Here is a 22,063-nt window from a genome sequence, read left to right on the forward strand (position 1 = left end):
AGTGGACGAAAAGTCTGTGGAAGCCAACTGCAGCTGAAGAGGCCTTTTTGGATTTGAAAAGAATTGGGTTTTGGGCCGATTCTCGGCCCAAACCATAGCTCAAGCCCATGCACGATTTTTGGATCTGAATGTATAAAACAAAAGCTTAATTCTTTGTTAATGGTAGATTAATTAGTGGAGAATTAGGGTAGATAGCTTAGAATAGAAAGTAGCCATTAAAATAGCTTCTAGATCTAGATTTATTTGTTTTATTTAATTAGTTTCAAATCCTTTATTAGATTAAACCTTTGGATCTTGTTCTTCAATTTGATTAGATCAATAAAGTAGTATTCTTTATCAATTTCGATTTTGTCAATTCCAATTCTAGATCTAATTTCAATTCATGTCCTTATTTCAATTTAGTCATTAAATTAGATTTCATTATTGTTAAATTAAGTAAATTTCAATGCTTTATATTATGTTTAGTTTTAATCTAAATGGAAATGATTGCGGAATGATTCAAGGCTAAACCTCCATTAGAGGGGGTTGTGAAGCCTTGATGAAAGCTTGATTCCGATTATCGTAGAAGTCGTCGTTATTTTCTATTCCACTCTAGAAATGATTAGTTCACCATGAGAATGGGTTTAATTGTTCACATGCTAGTTATGAATTGGTAGAAATGCCATGTATAATTAGGGATTAGGAATAACCAATTGTTCTGCGAAGCAGTTCAATTCGGATTACGACGATTCGTCGTTAGTGGATTAAGTTGAGTTAAGGTGGAATCAATCCCCCTCTAACTCCTTATCATAGAATCAACGTAGCATTCCCATAATTATTTAGATAATCGACTAGTTGCATCTTGTGGGTAGTTGCATCGTAGTATAATTCCCTTCGTAAAACTCTCATAGACTTAAAACCGACTAGTTAGATTAGAAAACATCCATGCTAGAGCACTAGGAGTGGAACGAACTTATCTACTCCACTATATCTCATAGGATTGAGAGTAGAAATCTTTGATAACTCAAGCACGTAAAAGAGTATAAGTTTAGTTTACTTACGTTGTGAATTCATAGTTCATTTCGTAGGTAGACTATTCATTTTACTCTTATCAATGGCCTTGCTACAAAAGAAGACTTGCTCAAAACCTAGCTTGCTCAAGAAGATATGAAAAAACAAAAGGAAAAGCATAAAGCAACATGGTGAGGTGTCTTGATTGTAGAGGGAGAGGGCAAATCAGTTTTTTGTAAAAGTAGGGGTATAAAAACCTAAAAGTATGAGGAGAGAATGCACCTAGAATTATTCTAGTGTCATATAGGAATAGATTAGAATTTATTTTTTAAGTCATTTACATTCAAGTCTTGTTCTTCACTTTTTGTTCTTTAATTCAATCTTTTCATTTTAAGTTTATGTTTCAATCTTCAATCAAGTTGTTTTTCATTTCAAGTTTATATTTCAATCTTCAATACAAGTTTTCATTCATTAATCAAAATTGTTTCATTTAAGTTTGTTCATTCAATACAAAGTTTGAGTCATTCAAAAACTGGTCATGAAAGTTAAGAATACTACCTTCACTTCTTTAGAAACTCCCATCAATCTATCTTCTAAACAATTTATGATGAACCTCATCTTCAATCTTTTGAAAACCTTACCCCTAATACAACAAATTCAAGACTTTGTGTTATTCCCAGCATCTATCACTAGTGTCTGAAATTCCCACACAATGGGAGGATCGAGATAATCAAAGGAAATCAGGTGGCAACAAAGACTTGCTACGCTTTGGTAACAAAGAAATCTCCACTCCCTTTCGAGCCAATATAAGTGGACACACCTACCAAATAACAATTACAGTTGGATCCCCCTTTCCCGGACTTGGTCCCAAGAGAGAGGGAGGATCCCCCATCATTGGAGCCCTTGGAAGAAGTGGAAATTGTGGGAGGAAACGAACCTAAGACTGCTTTCATTGGCACCCTACTAAGCTCCGAAGAACATGAGAAGCATTAATACAGTTTTGGAAAGGCCACAAAGATGTGTTTGCATGGTTAATCGAAGAGATGCCAGGGATATACCCACATGTGCATGTCACAGGTTGCATGTCTGGGATGATGCAGTGGTAGTCAAGCAGAAACCGAGGAAAATTGGAGCTGATGGGTCGAAAGAAATAAAGGCTAAGGTCCAGAAGCTGAATGTGGTGAAGTTTATTAAGGAAATCAATTTCCTAACCTAGATTTCCAACATTGTTGCAGTAAAAAGGAAGAACGGATCGTGGAGGATATATATTGACTTCACTGACCTAAACTATGCATGTCCGAAGGACAGTTATCCTTTTTTGCGAATCGAAAATTTAGTTAATGCGACCGTGGGCCACGAACTCTTTTCATTCACGGATGGGTCGTCTGGTTATAATCAAATCTCATTACATGAGGAAGATCACAAGCATGCTAGTTTCACAACTGAGGATGGCATGTTATGCTATCAGGTCATGCCTTTCGGGCTGAAAAATGCAGGAGCCACTTACCAGCTCTTGGTTAACAAGATGTTTGAAAGGCTGATAGGCGACATCGTTGAGGTGTATGGTGATGATCTCTTGATTAAGAGTCTCAAACGCAGAGACCACTGATAATCACCCAAAACTATAATATAAAACCTCGTAGAGACATAACATTTTGGTTAATTATGTGTTTAATAATCATGAAATAATTATATTTTCGTGTTTTCACAGGTTTTCGTAGTCAACGTAAAAATGATGATAAAACTAGTATTTAAGCACGGAATAGTGTTTATACCTGAAGTATTCCTATTTAGCCCATGTGAAACTCAACAAAAGCTGACTAAAGCCTGGGGACTCAAATAAGACATTTCCAGGTCATAATAAGATTAACGTGCAGAAAAATCATCAGACTTCTGACCCTCATATCTTTTGAACCTAGACTCCGATTTTGGCAAGTGACCCATAAAAAGATGAGCTCTACGCAAAGACGAGACTTTGTAAAAATTCAACACCTAGACCCACCACTGGTCAAAGCATATGGGGCCTACTATGGGGCCCATATAATTGAGCTTCTCCATTATTGAGCAAGTCAAGGAAATTATTGGCACAAGACACCAATCCACAAAACAATGATCTAACATGAGTAAATGGTGAAGACTTTTGTCCACATAATAAATTCCATTTTCTTGATTGGAAATATGGATAAGATGGAAATGAATGGAGATAGATGATTCACATGGGAGTAGAGAGCAATTTCTCTTTATATGCCAAGTTTGAAGTTTTAGTCTTCACTTACTTTTACTTTTTCTTTTTTTCTTTTTAAGTTTCATTTTCCAAGTTTGCTAGTTTGTAAGTTTAAGAATTTGGAAGAACAAAACCTTCATGAAATAAACTTCTATCTTCTAATAAAATCCTTTCTTCTAGTTTAATTTTAGCACTTCTCTTCTTCTACTTTTTTTTTTTACATACTTTGTTTTGTGATTTATAAATCCTAGGATCATGAGCTAAAACCCTCCCTTGTGGAGGGTTAATGAAGCTCATGTGAAGAACAAATTATATTAATGGTGTTCTAGTTAATTATTTAGGACAAATAGGCTAGAGTTTATATCCTACCACAAAATGGTAGTTGGTGTAAATTCTAGTCAAGAGCTGAAGTGATTTCTCAAAGATGAGTTATCACTCAAACTTCTCATGCTAGCAGTATGATTGATAATTGTAAAAAAGATAGTTTTACTAATGAATAAAGCGATGAAACTCTAAACGAAAGCAAAACTATAAACTGTGGCTTATACTAGACTTATCAAAGATATTTATTTTCTACTCTCGAATCTATTGAAGTAGAGTTGGAATAGAAGATTCGTTCCACTCCTAGTTCTTTAGCATTTAAGTTTCCTACGACTATCAATCCTACCAAAGTCAATGAGAGATTTACGAAGGGAATTTATACTACGATGTGAATTCAAATAACAAGATACAAATAACGGAATGACAGAATGCTAAGAGTTGAATCTAGATAAAGAATTAGGGGAATTTGATTCCACCTTGAATCCAACTTAATAACTTAGCATAGATTTGTTGTAAACCAATTCTTATGTTCTTACGGTAAAAATTGGTCATTCTAATCCCTAATTATACATGGCATTTCTACCAATTAATAACTAGCATGTGAGGTCATCCACCCATTCTCATGGCGAATCAACGACCTTCTAGAGTGGAATAGATTCTTACAATGATTCTATACTACACAATCAAGTTTTCATCAAGGCATCATCAAACCCCTTTAATGGAGGTTTAGCCTTGATTCATCAAACTATCATTTCCAATTGAATTAAAACTAGACATAATATAACGATTTGAACTTTACTAATTTAACTACTCAAGAATTGAGATCCAAATTAATAACTAGGAAATGAATAACAAATAATAATTGAAATTAGATCTAAACAAATTTAAATGACAAAATCAAAATTATCAAGAACTACTATTTTATTTATCTAATGAATGAAGAACAATGATTCAAATAATTAATCTAAAACAAGGAATGAAACTAATTAATTACTAATTGAAATTCAAAAACTAGATCTACAAGCTATTCTAATGGCTACTTTCTATTATAAGCTATCTATATATATCTTTCTTAAGAGCTAAGTCTTGTTTTATGTAAAGGAGGAGACCAGATCCACAATTTCGTGCATGGGTTGAGGAGCCATGTTTTGGGCCAGAAAATCTAGCCCAAATTTCTTCAGTCCACAGAGCCCGTTTCAGCTGGCTTTAGCTTAAGAAGACTTTTCGTGTACTTTTGCTTTTCTGATTGGGTCAAGGCTTAGACCATTGGAAAGATCTTTCCGAGTCGGTCATTTTGACATAAGGTAGGCCCAAATCCGAGGCTTGAGTCCAAAGATATGGTTTTCGGAAGTTCTACTGACTTGTGCACTGTTTCTACCCATGTTAACTTTTCAGCTTTTGACTGGGATTTATAAAGGCTTTGTCTTCTTAAATCTTGGCCTTTTTCACAGAACTTCTTAGCAACCAACCCTTTGCTCATTTATATCGCCAAAGTGACACATTTCTGCACATAATTGAGTTCCATGCCTGAAATATATAAAAGTACGTAATTAGCATTAACTCTTAATTATTACTCGTATATTTAGTCTAAAAGTAGTATTATTAAGGGGCTAAAACTACAGTTTTAGGCTCTTATCAAACCACCCCCAAACAGTATTTTGCTTGTCCTCAAGCAAATATGAGAAATTAACATAAGTGACCAAAAATGGAGTTCTAACTAATCTCGTTTCGCCGAGTGCGATTGCATTGACCATATGCAACAAGGCCTTAAACCACTAGGAATTCCCTAGTGGACGAGTTATAGCCTCGGGAGAGTTTTCTAGTGAAGGTACTCACAAACTTCATCTATACTACAAAGACTCAGAAATAACTATTGTTTCCTTATCTATGTCTCAATTATCTATACAATTCACTAGCAATGAATAAAGAATAATCAAGTCGAAACCTAAGCTAATATATGTATAATGATCTATCAACTACGAATAAACATATATACAATGAGTAATACTATGAGATGAACTAGTAGGTCGGTTTCAAAAACTTCGAATAAGCCCTTAAGTAGGTCCTCATATAAATGTCAAGACAAAACCACTCTGATTTTTCCGCTCAAGTTTAAGCTACTCTCGATTAATGCAGTGGGCACACTTTACCTTACAATCTCTATGACACACAAGGAAGCCGGAGACGATCAAACACATCTGCCACTTACTATCGCACTAACTTATTCCTAATTGAGATAGAGGTCTTTATTAGGTGTTGCGGGGATTAGGAGATGGTTTTAAGAAAGAAGGAAATGGATATTCAGAAAGGACAAGTTTGAGATAATAGAGGCTTCATATTATGTAACTAGAGAAACTCTTGTTCTTTACTTTTGCTTCTACACTTTGTTTCCATCCTTGGCCATATTTTTTTTTTCTTTGGCTTTTGACTCCTTTGATTCTATTTTTTTTTAGAGTTCTAACTATTTATTTTCTTTTATTTATTTATTTATTTTTTATTTGGATGGAAACTTCCTTTTCATATCTGAAGCGACTAACGAATTCTTGATTTCAAAGGTTCTTCTCTTTTCTATTCTTCATTTATATTATCAGACTTATTCAAAGAATTGGGTAGGTTGATTTTTTTATTTTGTTTTGTTTTGTAACAGGGTAAAGGATTTGTGGTTTATGAAAGGCTAAAGAAAGGCTCAGAGGGGCGACTAGCGGAAAATAATTCATAGGTTTGAATTTCTGGCTATATCGATCCAAAGAGGGCCTAAATTCTCGCTTAGGATATGGTATAGTAATTAAGCAAGTGGACGTGTGATTTCTCTATTCGATTTTTTTACTTCTCCTTGTGTCATTTCTCAAATGTTCACTCATATAAGGCTTTGGGCTATATTCTCACAGGATTTTGTAGAATAAGTACTCTAGCCTAGATTTTAAAACTTATCGCCAACAATCATAGATACTCATGTAACATATTTATAGATAGATGCAAGGATTATTACCTACATATTAGCCTAAGTTTCTAAAAACTATTCTAATGCAAAAGCTAGGTAAGACTTCTAGATTATTGAGAGCATAGAGAACGAAAACAATACCAATATTCCTAAGTGTATAGCATACTTTTTATTTATATCTTTAAAAATTTTGAATTTTTTAGCTAGAAAACAAGTGCATATTATACATATCTATATCCTAACAGATGTCTTAATTACACGTGTTTCTATGCCCCCCCAAACAAGAAGCATGCTTTGTCTTCAAAGTATTTTAAATAAAGAGGGTAAGAAAATACCATTGGAACGCGTGAAATTCCGGAACATCTTTAAAACAAGGTTATAACATACTAATATAGAAAAGAAAACTGACGCAACTCTATAAGAGTTCCACCCGTAATGGGGTTAATGAGAAACAAATTTGCTTGGGACATAAGCAGACACTAACTGAAATAAAAACTAACCTTAACTCCAGTTTAAGCATTTTCCTCCTCATCCTTAATGAAGAAATGAGGTTCCTTCGCATCCTGCCATGCCATGGTGATTTGCCAGGCTTCATGCCACTTATCGTCTACTATAGCTAACATGTCAAGCACCACTTGGTCAGATGGGGTGTAAAGGCTTAATGACGATGAGGTTGTATCCTCCACCCCTTGCCAAGTCATTGCACGTAATCGATCGTGATATAATACAATTGGTGGGTCTCACAATGTCGACCCCAACCCAATCCGTGAAACGGGCACAAAAAACAGGAAAGAAACATAGCATTATACGGCAAATTAAAACAGGCATAAGAAGGTACTCATGCCTCTTGGCATGGGCTCGGGCTAAAATAGACATTAAGGTCTGGGGAATATCATAGAGTGTACATCCCCCAGCTAAAGCAAGGAAAATATCACAAGTTTCGTCATTCACAGAAGAATAATGCCATTCCCCTCTAATGTTTAGTATAATCCAAAACATAACAGTGCCCACGTTCATAGACAGGCTACCAAGGGCGACGTTATAATCCCCTTGGTCCTCTATCCAAAAGATTTCTGCCCCGTAATGCTCATGCAAATCATCATAGTTATACATGTACATATTATCTACCAAATAGGCCCATGAGTCTTGTATTTCGGCCAACATAACAAGTCCAAGCACAAAGGCTATCAAGAACCTGGAAATTTCCATTGGTTCATCCCCGATGGTGATGGAGAACACTTGTTCTCCATCTAGTCTATCAAAGAACTTACAATTATCATAAAAATAAGATGTAAGTGCGGGAGAATAAAGTTCATCAGGACTTACTAATAGTGGCTCCCATCCTGCTAGAATGATCACTTCGCGAAACCACGCACCATAGGTGTCACTTTGGAATAAGTTTTCAAAAGACTGTTCCGGTATGATACGAGGGAAAGTCATCCCCAATAAACTTGCTGGAATAGCTGCGAAGGATCCTGGAACAACCCTCGAAAAACTGGAAATTTTGGTGCTCACAGGGGTCAGGGCGCAGGGTGCGCTCAATGTATGCCTGGGATGGACGCGGGTTGCGCTCTGTTGAATTTCAAGTTCTAGGCACTTGGGTGCAGGGTGCATTCACTTTTAGCCTGGGATGGGTGCGGGTTGCACTCCGGATGAAAACTGGAATTCCAGTGTTTTGGGCGCAGTGGTGCTTTCTGGGTTTGGGAATTTTGGAGAGGCGAGGTAGTGCTTTCGGGGTAGAATTTTCTCGGTGCTTTAGTGGTGGCTTCATCTCTTTGGGGCAAGGTGGCTCTCGGGGAGCTGTTAAGCGAAGAAGGAAAAAAATAAGGTAAAGTGGGAATGAAACGTGAGAGATGAATGTGAGATGTAGTTGGGGTTGTGAGTGTAGAATGAATGCAGTTTTTATATGTTTTAAATTGCTAAACCGAATCGGGAATTTGCCAAAAAACTTTAAGGTAATTTTCGGAAATAATAAAATTTCCAAAACCGAAAACGAAAACAACTCATATTCTTTATTCCAAAACAAACCTAATATCTTTTAGGTTGAATTTACGATAGATACTGCCTAATTCTTTGAGATTTCATCCTATCACAATATCTATTCATAGTGATGCCCATATCGGCAATATTCTCAACCCTCACTCCAACACAATTCTAAACCGGAGGATCATATACAAAATCATGCTAGAATACATAATACCACTCCCAAACAATTCGGGAAGGTGGGATTAATGATAAAAACAATGCACAATTTAAAAAGAACCGGATTATATTAAAATGGAAATTCAAACAACATTTAACAACCGAATTTAAATTTAATTATTGAATTTAAATAACTTAATATCCGAACTAAGAAAAATAATAAAAACAACTAAATAACATCGAAACAACATATTTTTAGAAAACCTAGCCACGTAATGAAGATGGACCCTGAGATGGAGATTGGGCCTGGGATGAAGAAGGGCTCGAGCCATCCGTTCTTTGGCGACGACGCTCATGCCTCTCAGACTCATCTGAAACAAAACCCTCCAAGGGTGGCATGCGTCGTAGAATCTCTACTCGGAACAAATGCTGTACTTCCATCTCATCCTTTATTACTGTATATTGGGCCTGGTGACATTGGTGGATAGTCTCCACCCAAGATATCTTCGTGACCCTTCTCGAGCATTTCAAAACTCGTTTGAAGGTTCGTTTGTTTATTTTGAACTATAATTTGCCTATCTTGTATATCTTCACAAATAGCGTAAATGCAACGCACGCTAGTGTGCAACACTGGTATGCGTTCTGAATCAGACGCACACCTTTCCAAGGCATCTTCATCCAAACATGTCATCTCCTCCAATTCCTCATCCGAATCTACCACCCTATCCTCTGGCAACATCCAAGTCTTTTGGATACACTCCTTATAACTGATTTCATTTGCATGCAATTTCAACATCCTCCGCTCAGTTTTTGGTTTATTCCCCCAAGACAACATTATCTTTGTAATTAAAACAGGAAATGGTGCGATACTCTTCCCAACTCCTCTAATCATATTTAGCAAAAACTCGAGGATACATAATTCATACCTCTTCTCTTGCAATATCCAGAGAACATGCAGACATGTGAACCCGATGTCGCTCACTTTCTCCTTCCCAATGACGTTCTTACCAATCCACTGAGCTACAGCTAGTTGGTTGGTTCGCAGAGATGACTGTCGAGCACAATGAGAAGTCGTATTATATTGACCCTCCATGAGGGTGTCGTTCATCAATGTAGGAACTCCAGTATACTGGGATTCCTGCACGGTGGCTTCTAGGTGGCGTCTAGGCGTAATGCCTAAAATTTCAGCCAACTTCTCTCTCGATAAATCTCTCCTAGTCCCAGCCACTTTCATGAAAATTTTCTGACCGTCCAACTCTCTCTTCTTATAGAACTATTCGACCAAATCGGAGTGATAGAAATCATCTGTCGAGTACCACAACCGATTCCAACCCCTTCTAATCATCTTGTCACCGTAAAACGGCCCGAAACGGTCGGTCGTAAACGCTTGTTCCGGCAACAACCTTCATCTTTGAGCCATTGATATTTTAGAACGATTTGAGGTTTAAAAGGACTGTGGGAATAGAGTTTGAGACTCCCTTACTAACAAAACAGTAGTGGTGGCGCGGGGGTGGTGCGGCAGTTCGAGTTTCTTTGAGTTTTGAATGTTTTTCGGTGGTGGAAATTTTTAGGATTGGTGGAGGAGCGTTTTGGAGAAGATTTGAAGTTGGAATTGTATTCTGGGCGTGGGTGTATTGAGGTCATTTTTTTTTTTTTTTTGGTTAGGTTTTTGAATTTGGTAATGGCGGAATTAGAAAGAAATCGCGATTCTGTTTGATTTAGAGGAAGGAGACGCATGCGCGTGCGTTGGGCCCAAGCCCAAAATGATTTTTCGATTTTTAGCGCAACTTCAAACTAAAATTTCCGCTTCGTTACTGGTCCGATTTATGCGAATGGGATATGGAAATGATCAAGAGAGACTTTCCAATCTAACGATCCATAAAACACTCTATTTTGACTGTGGATGACATATAAGAAGATGGAAAATGCCTCGAATTGTGTGTATGCCGTAAGTTATGAAAACGAATGAACCTTAATTTTCTAGATAATGTCAACCCGAATCGGAATACAATTAAACGGCATAAACAATACAACTGGGAAGTTAAACAATCCAGGACAGAAACAAACACCCCACCCCCAATTTTTTTTTTTTTTGGCAACGAAGTTTAGAAAATTTGTTTAAAAAGAGGTCTTTTAAAGTCAGATTCCCGAGACTTTATAACTTACTATTTTTATGATTTTAACAATTTTTATTTTTATTTTTATTTTTATGAAAAATATTTAATATAAGAAAAACAAGAAAATAATAATTGCATAATTCACACCATAGAGGAACATGATTCAAAATCCGAGAAAACATGGAAGAGTGGAAAACGTGAATTATGTTTAACGTGGACTTAAGATCTGGTACTTACAACCACACACTCCATAGGGAGGGCCCGGTTACCTGAATTGTGCACTTACCAATATATAGAAATGAAAGGAAGTACACCAAACAACAAAATGAGCCATTTATAGTCAGATACTCGAGACTTTAACAAATAACTAGAAAATATATATATATACCCTTCAGTGTTTCATATATCAACAGTCTAAAGAGTTGGGGGTCTTTCCATAAATAAATAACATGGAATGCACCCCCAAACAGAATCAAGCACCAAGATTCTCTACGACGCAACTTATTAAAATGAAAGCGAAATCTGATGGATGTTTGTGGAAGATATGGTGGATATGGATGAATTTTAGATGTAAGGAATGGAAGAAATGAGAATGTAGGTTTGGCACAAAACTCATTCATGGTGTAGGTGGGAACTGTCTCAATTCTGAAAATGAAGGTGTCAAGTGCATTTCCCTTGGGAATTATTTCTGTATTAAGAGGATTTAGAAAATTATTAAGTACAGAAGAAACAAAAGGCCCCAAGCGCAAACTCCAGGTTCCTTTGAAGGGGTGGAAGGTGGGGAATATTGGTGAGGGAAGATGAATGAGTGTCAGCTAGAGCTCTCAGGTTTAGATTATTAGAAGCCTTGAGATATGCCAGACATTCCTCAATAAGTGGGTCAAAAGAATCACTGGGATAGAGGGTGAAAAATTCATCTTCTGTCATAGCGTCACGGGATAAATGGATGTTGGTAGGGTGGGACTCGCGAGGTGGCAGGGACGAGTTGCAAAAGAGTTTAAGGAAATCTTCCTCAATTTCCTTTACTTCCAAGGAGTATTTGTCAAAGTTGGAACTTCCAAAAGAAAGGAATTTGTGCATCTGGGCATTCGGAAACGTGGTTTTGAAATAATCATGAGCTAAGCTCTCGATCATGCTTACCTCTCCATCAATATTTGTATAAGGCAACTATTTGATCGTCTTAAAAACGTTAATCACAATGGAAAGATGGCCAAAAGACAAGGACATCGAACCATCGCGGCAGTTTATAAATGTGTTGGCAGTTGCCAAAAAAGGGCGTCCTAAAATGATTGGAACATAATCATTAGCGACTTCTGTATCGAGGATAACAAAATCAGCAGGATAGTAGAAATCCTGGACCTTAACAAGCACATTTTCAACCACACCCTTAGGGTACTTAATAGACCTATCAGCTAGTTGCAACATCATTGTTATAGGTTGCATTTCATGTAGACCTATTTGTTTATATAAATAATAAGGGAGTAAATTAACACTTGCCCCGAGGTCTAATAAAGTAGTGGTTGTGTGAGTATCCCCTAAGGTGCATTGTACAGTAGGACGACCAGGGTCCTTGTACTTAACTATTCCATTGTGTTCCGTTAAAGTTGGAAATTGTTCCGTTAAAAAGGCCTCTTTAGGAATATTTGTCTTACGCCTTTTAGTGCACAACTCTTTGAGAAACTTAGCATGGTGAGGTAATTTTTTAATTGCGTCCATAAAAGGTAAGTTTATCTTTAGATTTTTAAAAAATTTCCTGACCTCGTCGAAGTTTGTATCCCTGTTTAACATAGCTAATTTCTGAGAAAACGATAGTTTCTCTCTATATTTAGCATATGGATCAACTGGATGTTTAACCTTTGTTTTATGTTTCTTAGGTTGTGGTTTAACTGGTATCTCTATAGCGGTAGGACCATTAGTTTCTATTTCGGTATCTAGTGTAATATCTAGTGTAGGGACAACTGGTGGGGTAACTATAGACATAGTTACTATGTTATCCACCACTCTGCTTGAACGAAGAGTGTTGATGGAATTTATCTCACCTACGTTTGTATTTTCGTTACTAGTATTACCGTTTACCTCAAAGGCTGTGTTTGGTATTTTAGGATTAGGTATCGCTTGTCCTGAAAACACATCTTTGGGTTGCACTTTCTCTTGAGCTAACTGCTGTAAGGAAAGTTTGATGGCTTGTAAAATCTGTTGCTGAGATTGCATAAAGGTATCAAAACGATCCGGCTGTGGAGTAGTATTTGCTACTAGTTGTGTAACCGAAACCACGTCACGTTGATTATTAATGGGTGGATTTTGGTAGTTATTATTTACCGGAACGATACCTTTATAATTATTATTGTTATAATTATTATAATTACCCTGACCTTGTCCTTGTCGTGAGTTGAGCTTGGTTGTTATAATTATAATTACCCTGACCTTGTCCTTGACCTTGTCGTGGTGGGCCTTGGTTATAATTGTTTACTGGCCTAACATTTGGGTTAAACAACCTTGGAGGTTGTTGATTATTTCGCCAACCGAAGTTGAGATTTTGTCGCCAAGTTGCATTAGGTTCGCTATTAATGGAACAAACATTATCTTGTTGTGGTTGTTGTTGTCCATAGGCGAGAGGACAATAGGAGTCGGGATGCTCTGGACTCGAATAGAAATTACATGGATTGGTGTTGACATTCATGACTGGGATCGGCGTTTGTTGAACAGAAATAGCCTCTACCTTTTTAGTTAGAGATTCGATTAAACTTTTCAGTTCCGGATCGGATTTCATCTCAAATATACCGGCGGCTTTAACTGTTGTAGAAGAACTAGCGGAACGGGAGATATCATCACTACCCCCCAGTTATTATTATGCTTAGTTTGATCTTCTAAAAATTTATATGCCTCTGAGACTCCCTTACTTAGGAAACTACCCCCATTTATTATGTCAAGCACCTCTTTGTGGTGGTGTAACAATCCCTTGAAAAAGGCACAAACTAGCGTGTCTTTCGCGAGGTTATGGTGTGGACACTCTATAAGTAGATCGGTGAAACAATTCCAAGCCTCTTAAAATGATTCATGAGGATTCTGTCGAAAGAAATGAATCTTGGAAAGCATTTCATCGGTCTTCAGTGGTGGGTAAAAATGTTCCATGAATAGTTGAACAAGTTTAGCCCACGAGTCCACAGAATTAGGCGCTTGGGCAGTTAACCAAGATGCCACCTTATCGGCTAAGGTGAAGGGAAATACCCTTAGTTTAATTTGTTCAGCAACAACCGTAGGATGGTTGAATGTAGTAAGGACTTGGTCAATCCCTACGCATGAGCTGATAAGGTTTTTTATGGTATAACCCATGAAAAACGGGTAACAAATTAAATATATTCGGGAATTCGAAATCCCTAATCGGTCCGATAGAACGATGCAAGATTTAGGACTATCATTCAAGGCTTTGTAAAAGTCAGAGAGAGGAGACTCTCTTTCTTTGACCATTGCTTGGTGTGGTGTGTGTGGTATATTAGTTAGAGGTGTAGTCGATGGTATACTAGAAAGGCGTGTTTGTTGCCGTTGTCGATTAATTACATTAAATTTTTTTTCTTGGCCTGACCTTAATCTCATGCAAGGCTAAGACCAATCTTAATGAAACACAACAACACTCCAAACAATCCTGATATGCTAGTATGAACCTCTAACAGAAGATACGAGGTGTGGAAAAAAAGAGTACCTGAAAGCCTCATTGCTTCGCTTATGAATAATGTATTGTTTACGCGTGCTCAGTGTATATAACAAGTTAGAACACTGAAAATCTTGAAGAAATGGAAGTCTGAATCAAACCTGTGGAAATCGGGCAGTTTCAGCAGAGGGCGCGGTCGCGCTCAGAATAGGCACTACTAAAAAAATCACTTATAATGACAGCTAAAAGCTGTCATAAAATAGGTTTAATGACGTTTTTTTCATTAAAAACAACCGTCATTATAGAGCCCGTCATAAAAGTTTACAAAAATCGTCATTAGTTTGATGACGGTTCTCGAGAACTGACATAAGAACTCCTACTTACATGACATAAATTAAGTTCCAAATGTCATCTGTTTCAATGACAACTTTTACTCAACCGTCATAATTTTACTAGGAAAAGTGTCAGGAAGTAAATCGGATTATGATAGTTTTAAGGAAAGCGTCAAGAACTAAACACTAAAAAATGTCAACAACTAACATGCATAACGACAGTTCTTTGAAAACCGTCATAATCTTGCCTCCTTTTTCTTTCTTTTTTTTCCGCACCCGTAGTACATATATCTTGCAAATGTTTTTGCACCACAAATTTTCCTACAAATCTGGAGATACCCAGTAAACCCACGCATACACCCTAACAAATCAAACTCCATTACAGAAACTAGAATCATATGTACTTTTATTACCACCATAAATCACTCCAACAACTTATTCATATTACATGATATATTCACAAAGAAAATAATAAATAACTCGAACAAAGTCGCATAATCCTAATAATTCAATTTACATAACTCATCTAACAAAATACAAAACAACTAATGATACTGATCCACCTCAAACAAACTTAAGCGAGATACCAAGCTGGTGTTTCCTTATAACTCTTTCCTTTCTCGAACGCCACTGATTTATAATTAACCTAAAAAACAATGTGAAGAAGAATTATTATACTAAAAATGTAATTATATGTTAGCTTGTTTAATAAGTATACTAAAAATGTAATTATATAAGAATCCAAAAACAATGCTAGCTAAAACAATAGTCGTGTTTCTTTCCAAGTAATAATGCTTAGTTCTGGTTCTTGAATTGTGCTGCTGAAGATTGAATTCAAGATTTATTTAAGATGGGGGTTGCCAACAATACTTTTTGACAAAACAACTAAGAACTTGACAAACATCCTTATGCACTTAGCGCTTAGTGATGAGAAATTACAGGTAAAATGGACATGAACACAACAGATTCACCTTCTTTTTGATATATACCTAAGCTAGTTGCACCTAATAGGAATGCATTAAAACAAGACATCAAACGATCTTTATCTGAAATTGTAAGGCTATGCTAAAAGCTTGGACACCTTACTAACTTGGAACCTAATGAAGCTTATGTCGACAATCAAAATGCACTACTACCCATTACCCGTATGTAAATTGAAATTAGCATGCATACCACTTAGAAAGCTTAACCTACACATAACCAAGTATGTTTTACTTGATCATTACCCTCCCAAAAGATCACATGGATTCAACATGCATACCATGAGTCTGCCATATTGGTAAAAAATAAATTGGACCAAAAGTTTCTCTTACCAAGGCTTAGAAGATAATCTAAAAACACCTCAAAATTATCACAAAATTCTTTTAACTTAACATCACCTCATCCTTACCACTATGATTTCCCATAACGTATTAGAAAAGGAAGAACAACTACCACCTAAACACCATAGTGTTAATGAGTCAACCATGGTCCAAGTACTAGGATTCATAAACACTTCTCATAACGGAAAGATCGAAAGGGAAGTACAAGGTGATTAAACTTCTACCAAGCATGAGTGTCAGTATCAATAACATATGAAAGAAAAAAACATTCACGCTACCATATTTTAAAATTATCATTGAGCTATAATTAACATAAGACAATGCCAAAAAGAAAAATAGATAAGAGAGCGAGAATCAATTACGCTCACCTAACAAATTGATCGGTATGCTATGGTCCTGACTATTCATCTATCCCAGATATATCTTTTCACTCTACAAACTGGAGATCGCGCGATATTATCACATTCTTACGCCACCAAATAGCAAAGGATGTGCTCTAAGTAACAAGTGAACTCAATGCCCACAAACCTGCAAGAATTCCAAAGACCATCTAAGTTGTAGTTTATATTGTTAACATTTGCGTACATATAAAACTGAAAACAATGCAAAGAGAGAGAACCATAACATACCAATGCATATATGGACCCCATAAACATCCTTTTTCTCAACATCACCTCGTCCCCTGCCATAGTTTCAAATGGTTTAGTAAAAAAGTTCAAAGAACTCAGCTTGGTTGTATAGAAAAGCAAGGAACCCACTTGTCAATTGTATGAAATTTTTAAAAAAAAATGTTAGTTTATTTTGTCGAGATATTCACCTTTTTTAAAAGAAAAAATGATTCCCAACTTTGGTGTCCTCGCAAGCTCAGAGTAGGTAAAAGCTTAAGAAGAGAAGTTCAAAATAATTTTCATCAGGCCAAAAAATGAAAAGTAACAACTTGTGAGCCTACCTCCTTTAACTATTGAATGTCAGCTATCTTGTGAAAGGTACGGTACTAAGTGTACCAATAGAACAAAGGAGTAATGGATTCAAATATATAGAATAACTAATGGATCCACCTAGAGTAACCCTTGCATTTTTAAGATGAGTGTATGACTGTATGAAATGAAGACACTAAGGACAAGGCCTATATACTAAGCTCCAAGTCATACAATGCTAGCAATTAAATTCCAATTGCAGCTAATGCCCAATAACTATTAATCATGACAATAATAATACAACACTCACCATATCAACAGAATACATGCATTGATGCATACAATCTACAGTTTTTACTATAGGTAGTTGAACAGCTAATATCTATGCACATAACCAATACCAAGTTAAAACTTTATTGAGCAACCTAACAAACAGTTAAACATTAGCATCTAGTATAGCGTACCATTTAAACCTATGATTCAACTGGTGCTAACTAGTCCTGTAGGACAAGGTTAATCATTTCCATACAATGTCACCGCCATCAAATTCTAACACATGATCTATTAGCTTGCTCCATCAACATTGTGCAAAGCTTCATGTTCTGAGATATATATAAATATACCCGAACAAGATGACACTGAGGTGAACAAGGACTTTTCCAAATTGACCAGATAGAAGAAATAAGTGTCTTAACAACCATTGAAATGATTTTCCTTAAATTTAAAAAGATTACCAATACAAACAACATTGAAACGATGAAAAATCGTAAAGAGCCTCAATTTATCAAGAAAGGACACAGGGAAAAGGAGAAAATAAAGTTTATATGTCCTCTATCCTCTGCACTAGTCAAGCTTTTCTTCTCTAGTTTGTTGAGGATTCGAAATCACAAAGAAGATGAGTACTAGACCATAGAAGCATAAATAAGAAGAATCTACATACTAAATTTGATTTTCTTGATTTCCCAAGCAACAAGTTAATCGCTTCAAATGAACCATTTTTCTACAATCAAACAAAAAATTACTAAGTTCCCAATTAAAAAATATCAAAAAACGAAATTCAACAAGCATCTAGAAAAGATTGCAAAAGAACCTAAAAACAAATTGAATCAGAGATTTGATAAAAGAGGCACCTTTTACTCAATAGTCAATACCAATAGTAGGAATGTAGGATATTGGTTGGTTGGAGATAATCAATACAAAAAATGTGGCACAGTCGATAATATCTTCTTCACCAATTAGATTTCAAGAGGGAAGATTTAAGGATATCTAATGAAAGAGGAGATAAAGGCATTTGAGGACGAATCTGAAAATTGGGGTTTTGAAGAAGTGATAGCACAGTTTATTTAGTCGAGCAACTAGAGAAACTAGATTTTCGAGAATATATATCCTGACGATTTTAGAAGCACTAGCTGGGGTTTCGAGAAAAGAAGAGCTGAAACTGGAGGGCTTATCAGGAAGGAGGTTCGAAGAGGTTAAAGGGAGAGGTTGGGTGTTTCAAATTTCAACATTTCTTTTGTTTCCTTGAAATTTATTCGGTCATTTTTCCAGAGACCATGAAAAACGATTTGCTCTTTCTGACGGCTTCAGTTTAGCGTTAGCCTAGTGCGAGGTTTGATACTTTGATTACTCGAGTCTTGACGTTTCACTTGAGTTGAGTTACTCTTCTCATGTTTTTTTTAGTTAAGTTCTCAATGGTGGAATGACGTTTTATTAAATTGCTAAATTGATTGTTTTAGGAAATCCATCATAAATTTATCATAATTTGTTGATGCTTGTGCTATACACGACATAATGTTGTCAAAACTGTCATAAAATCATCAAAAATTTTTGACACTTGTGTCATATAAGCCATAATATTGTAACAGCCATCATAAAAATATTATTGAGACACATATCTTGACGGTTTTCAACAAACCCGTCAAGATAGATAAAATACATGCGTCATAATATGTCCTTTTTTTTAGTAGTGAGGCCTAGGCTAGCGCAGGTCGCGCTCAGGTCAAGCTGGAGTTCCAGGCATGTGGGCGCAGGGTGCGCTCATGTTTTGCCTTGGCAGGGCGCAGGTCGCGCTCAGCTAAAAGATGGAATTCTAGGCGTTTTTAGCGGGGGTGCCTCAATTTTTGGTTTTGCCTGTATGCTGGGTCACGCTCCGAGTAATTTTTTCGAGGAAAATTTTAGTGCTGAAATAGACAACCACAGTGAAAATCAAACAAGGGTGGGTGGGTTATGGGACTTTGGAAAATTAGCAATTCTAAAGAAAACAATGCTAAAGGCAACTAAGACGGCAGCGGTGCCATTTGATAATCGTAAAAAAAGATAGTTTTACTAATGAATAAAGCGATGAAACTCTAAACGAAAGCAAAACTATAAACTGTGACTTATACTAGACTTATCAAAGATATTTATTTTCTACTCTCGAATCTATTGAAGTAGAGCTGGAATAGAAGATTCGTTCCACTCTTAGTTCTTTAGCATTCAAGTTTCCTACGACTATCAATCATACCAAAGTCAATGAGAGATTTATGAAGGGAATTTATACTACGATGTGAATTCAAATAACAAGATACAAATAACGGAATGACAGAATGCTAAGAGTTAAATCTAGATAAAGAATTAGGGAAATTTGATTTCACCTTGAATCCAACTTAATAACCTAGCATAGATTTGTTGTAAACCAATTCTTACGTTCTTACGGTAAGAATTGGTCGTTCTAATCCCTAATTATACATGGCATTTCTACAAATTCATAACTAGCATGTGAGGTCGTCCACCCATTCTCATGGCGAATCAAAGACCTTCTAGAGTGGAATAGATTCTTACAACGGTTATATACTACACAATTAAGTTTTCATCAAGGTTTCATCAAACCCCTTTACTGGAGGTTTAGCCTTGATTCATCAAACTATCATTTCCAATTGAATTAAAACTAGACATAATATAAAGATTTGAACTTTACTAATTTAACTACTCAAGAATTGAGATCCAAATTAATAACTAGGAAATGAATAACAAACAATAATTGAAATTAGATCTAAATAAATTTCAATGACAAAATCAAAATTATCAAGAACTACTATTTTATTTATCTAATGAATGAAGAACAATGATTCAAATAATTAATCTAAAACAAGGAATGAAACTAATTAATTACTAATTGAAATTCAAAAACTAGATCTACAAGCTATTCTAATGGCTACTTTCTATTCTAAGCTATCTCTATATATCTTTCTTAAGAGCTAAGTCTTGTTTTATTTAAAGAAGGAGACCAGATCCACAATTTCGTGCATGGGCTGAGGAGCCATGTTTTGGGCCGGAAAATCGAGCCCAAAGCCCAATTTCTTCAGTCCACAGAGTCCGTTTCAACTGGCTTTGACTTCAGCAGATTTTTCTTCTACTTTTGCTCCTCTGATTGGGTCAAGACTTAGACCATTGAAAATCTCTTTCCGAGCCGGTCGTTTTGACGTAAGTTAGGCCCAAATCCGAGGCCTAAGTCCAAAGATATGGTCTTTGGAAGTTCTGCTGACTTGTGCACTATTTCTACCCGTGTTGACTTTTCAGCTTTTCACCTGGCTTTATAAAAGCTTTGTCTCCTTGAATCTTGGCATTTATCACAGAACTTCTTAGCAACCAACCCTTTGCTCATTTATATCACCAAAGTGGTACATTTCTGCACATAATTGAGTTCCATGCCTGAAATACATAAAAGTACATAATTAGCATTAACTCTTATTTATTACTCGCATAATTGGTCTAAAAGTAGTATTATTAAGGGACTAAAACTATAGTTTTGGGCTCTTATCAATGATCTTAGAGATGAGATTATAATGTTGGGTATCGAAACTCGATTCTTTTTTATGGTTTGTCTATGAATCCTAAGAAAGATTAGAGATGCAATGAATTGGATTCCATCAGTGAGGTTTTCCTTTCTATGAGTGGATTTAACTCTCCACACTTCTCTATCACTCAATTTCTCCTTTTAGTTATAAATTTGTGTATGTTTATGTAACTTGTAATTCAAGTAATTTAAAATCAAGCTAAATAGTTTTAGTATAAATCAACTGTCAAAATCCTTCTCTCTCACTAAGATTCCCTAGTTTGTAGTCCAGTAACTTGAACGTGTGCCCAAGGTTTAGGTATGGGAATGAATATTTACTCAAATTTCAGCTCCAACCTGTTTTGAGAGTAAGGTGTTGACATAAGTGTACGCTTGTGTTGTGTTGTGTTGTGTTGTAAATCATATCATTGCATTATATACTCAAATTTGCACTTATCAACCACCTTTCACACCTAAAAAGTGCATTCAACATCCTGCAACAGTATCATATCAAGCTGAATCCAGCAAAATGCGCTTTTGCTATGTCGTCAGGAAAGTTTTTAGGTTATTTGGTTACAAATAGAGGCATATAAACAAACCCAGGTTAGATCCGAGCACTTCTGGAAATGCCTTCACCTAAGAACATGAAGGAAATTCATAAAGTAACGGGACGATTGGTAGCTCTAAACAGGTTCATCTCTAAGAGTTTAGATAAGTGTAGGCCACTATTCCAACTGCTGCGAAAAAAATACAATGTTTTATTGGACTGAAGATTGCCAAAAAAAGCAGCTTTTGATCAGCTCAAGACGTACCTAGGGGCACCCCCCATCCTTTCCAAGCCAATAGATGGAGAGGTTTATGGCCTTTATGTATCCTCATCCGATCACGACATAATTTCAGTACTAGTGCGTGTAGATGAGAGGAAAGTAGAAAAGCCAGTATATTTCTTAAGCAGATTGCTTTTACCAACAGAGACAAGATACCCTAAGCTCGATCGAAAGGATCGCTTTAGCCCTAGTTTTCGCGGTCTAGAAATTTAGGGCATATTTACAGTGTCATACGATTAGAGTGATATCAAAATATCAGTTACATTCAGTTCTTGAAAGACCAAAGAAGTTGGGTAGATTAGCAAAATGGTCAATACAGTTGTCATAATGCGATATTATGTATGTGTCACGGATATTTAAAAAAAGGCAAGCACTGGTTGAATTCCTAGGAGACTTCCCAATGACTAGCTTATATGGGATACGACTCAATGCTCCCCACTCCAGATGTTAGTTCATTCTCTGAACAT

This window comes from Coptis chinensis, chromosome 5, assembly GCF_015680905.1.
Source record: "Coptis chinensis isolate HL-2020 chromosome 5, ASM1568090v1, whole genome shotgun sequence".
Lineage (NCBI taxonomy): Eukaryota > Viridiplantae > Streptophyta > Magnoliopsida > Ranunculales > Ranunculaceae > Coptis > Coptis chinensis.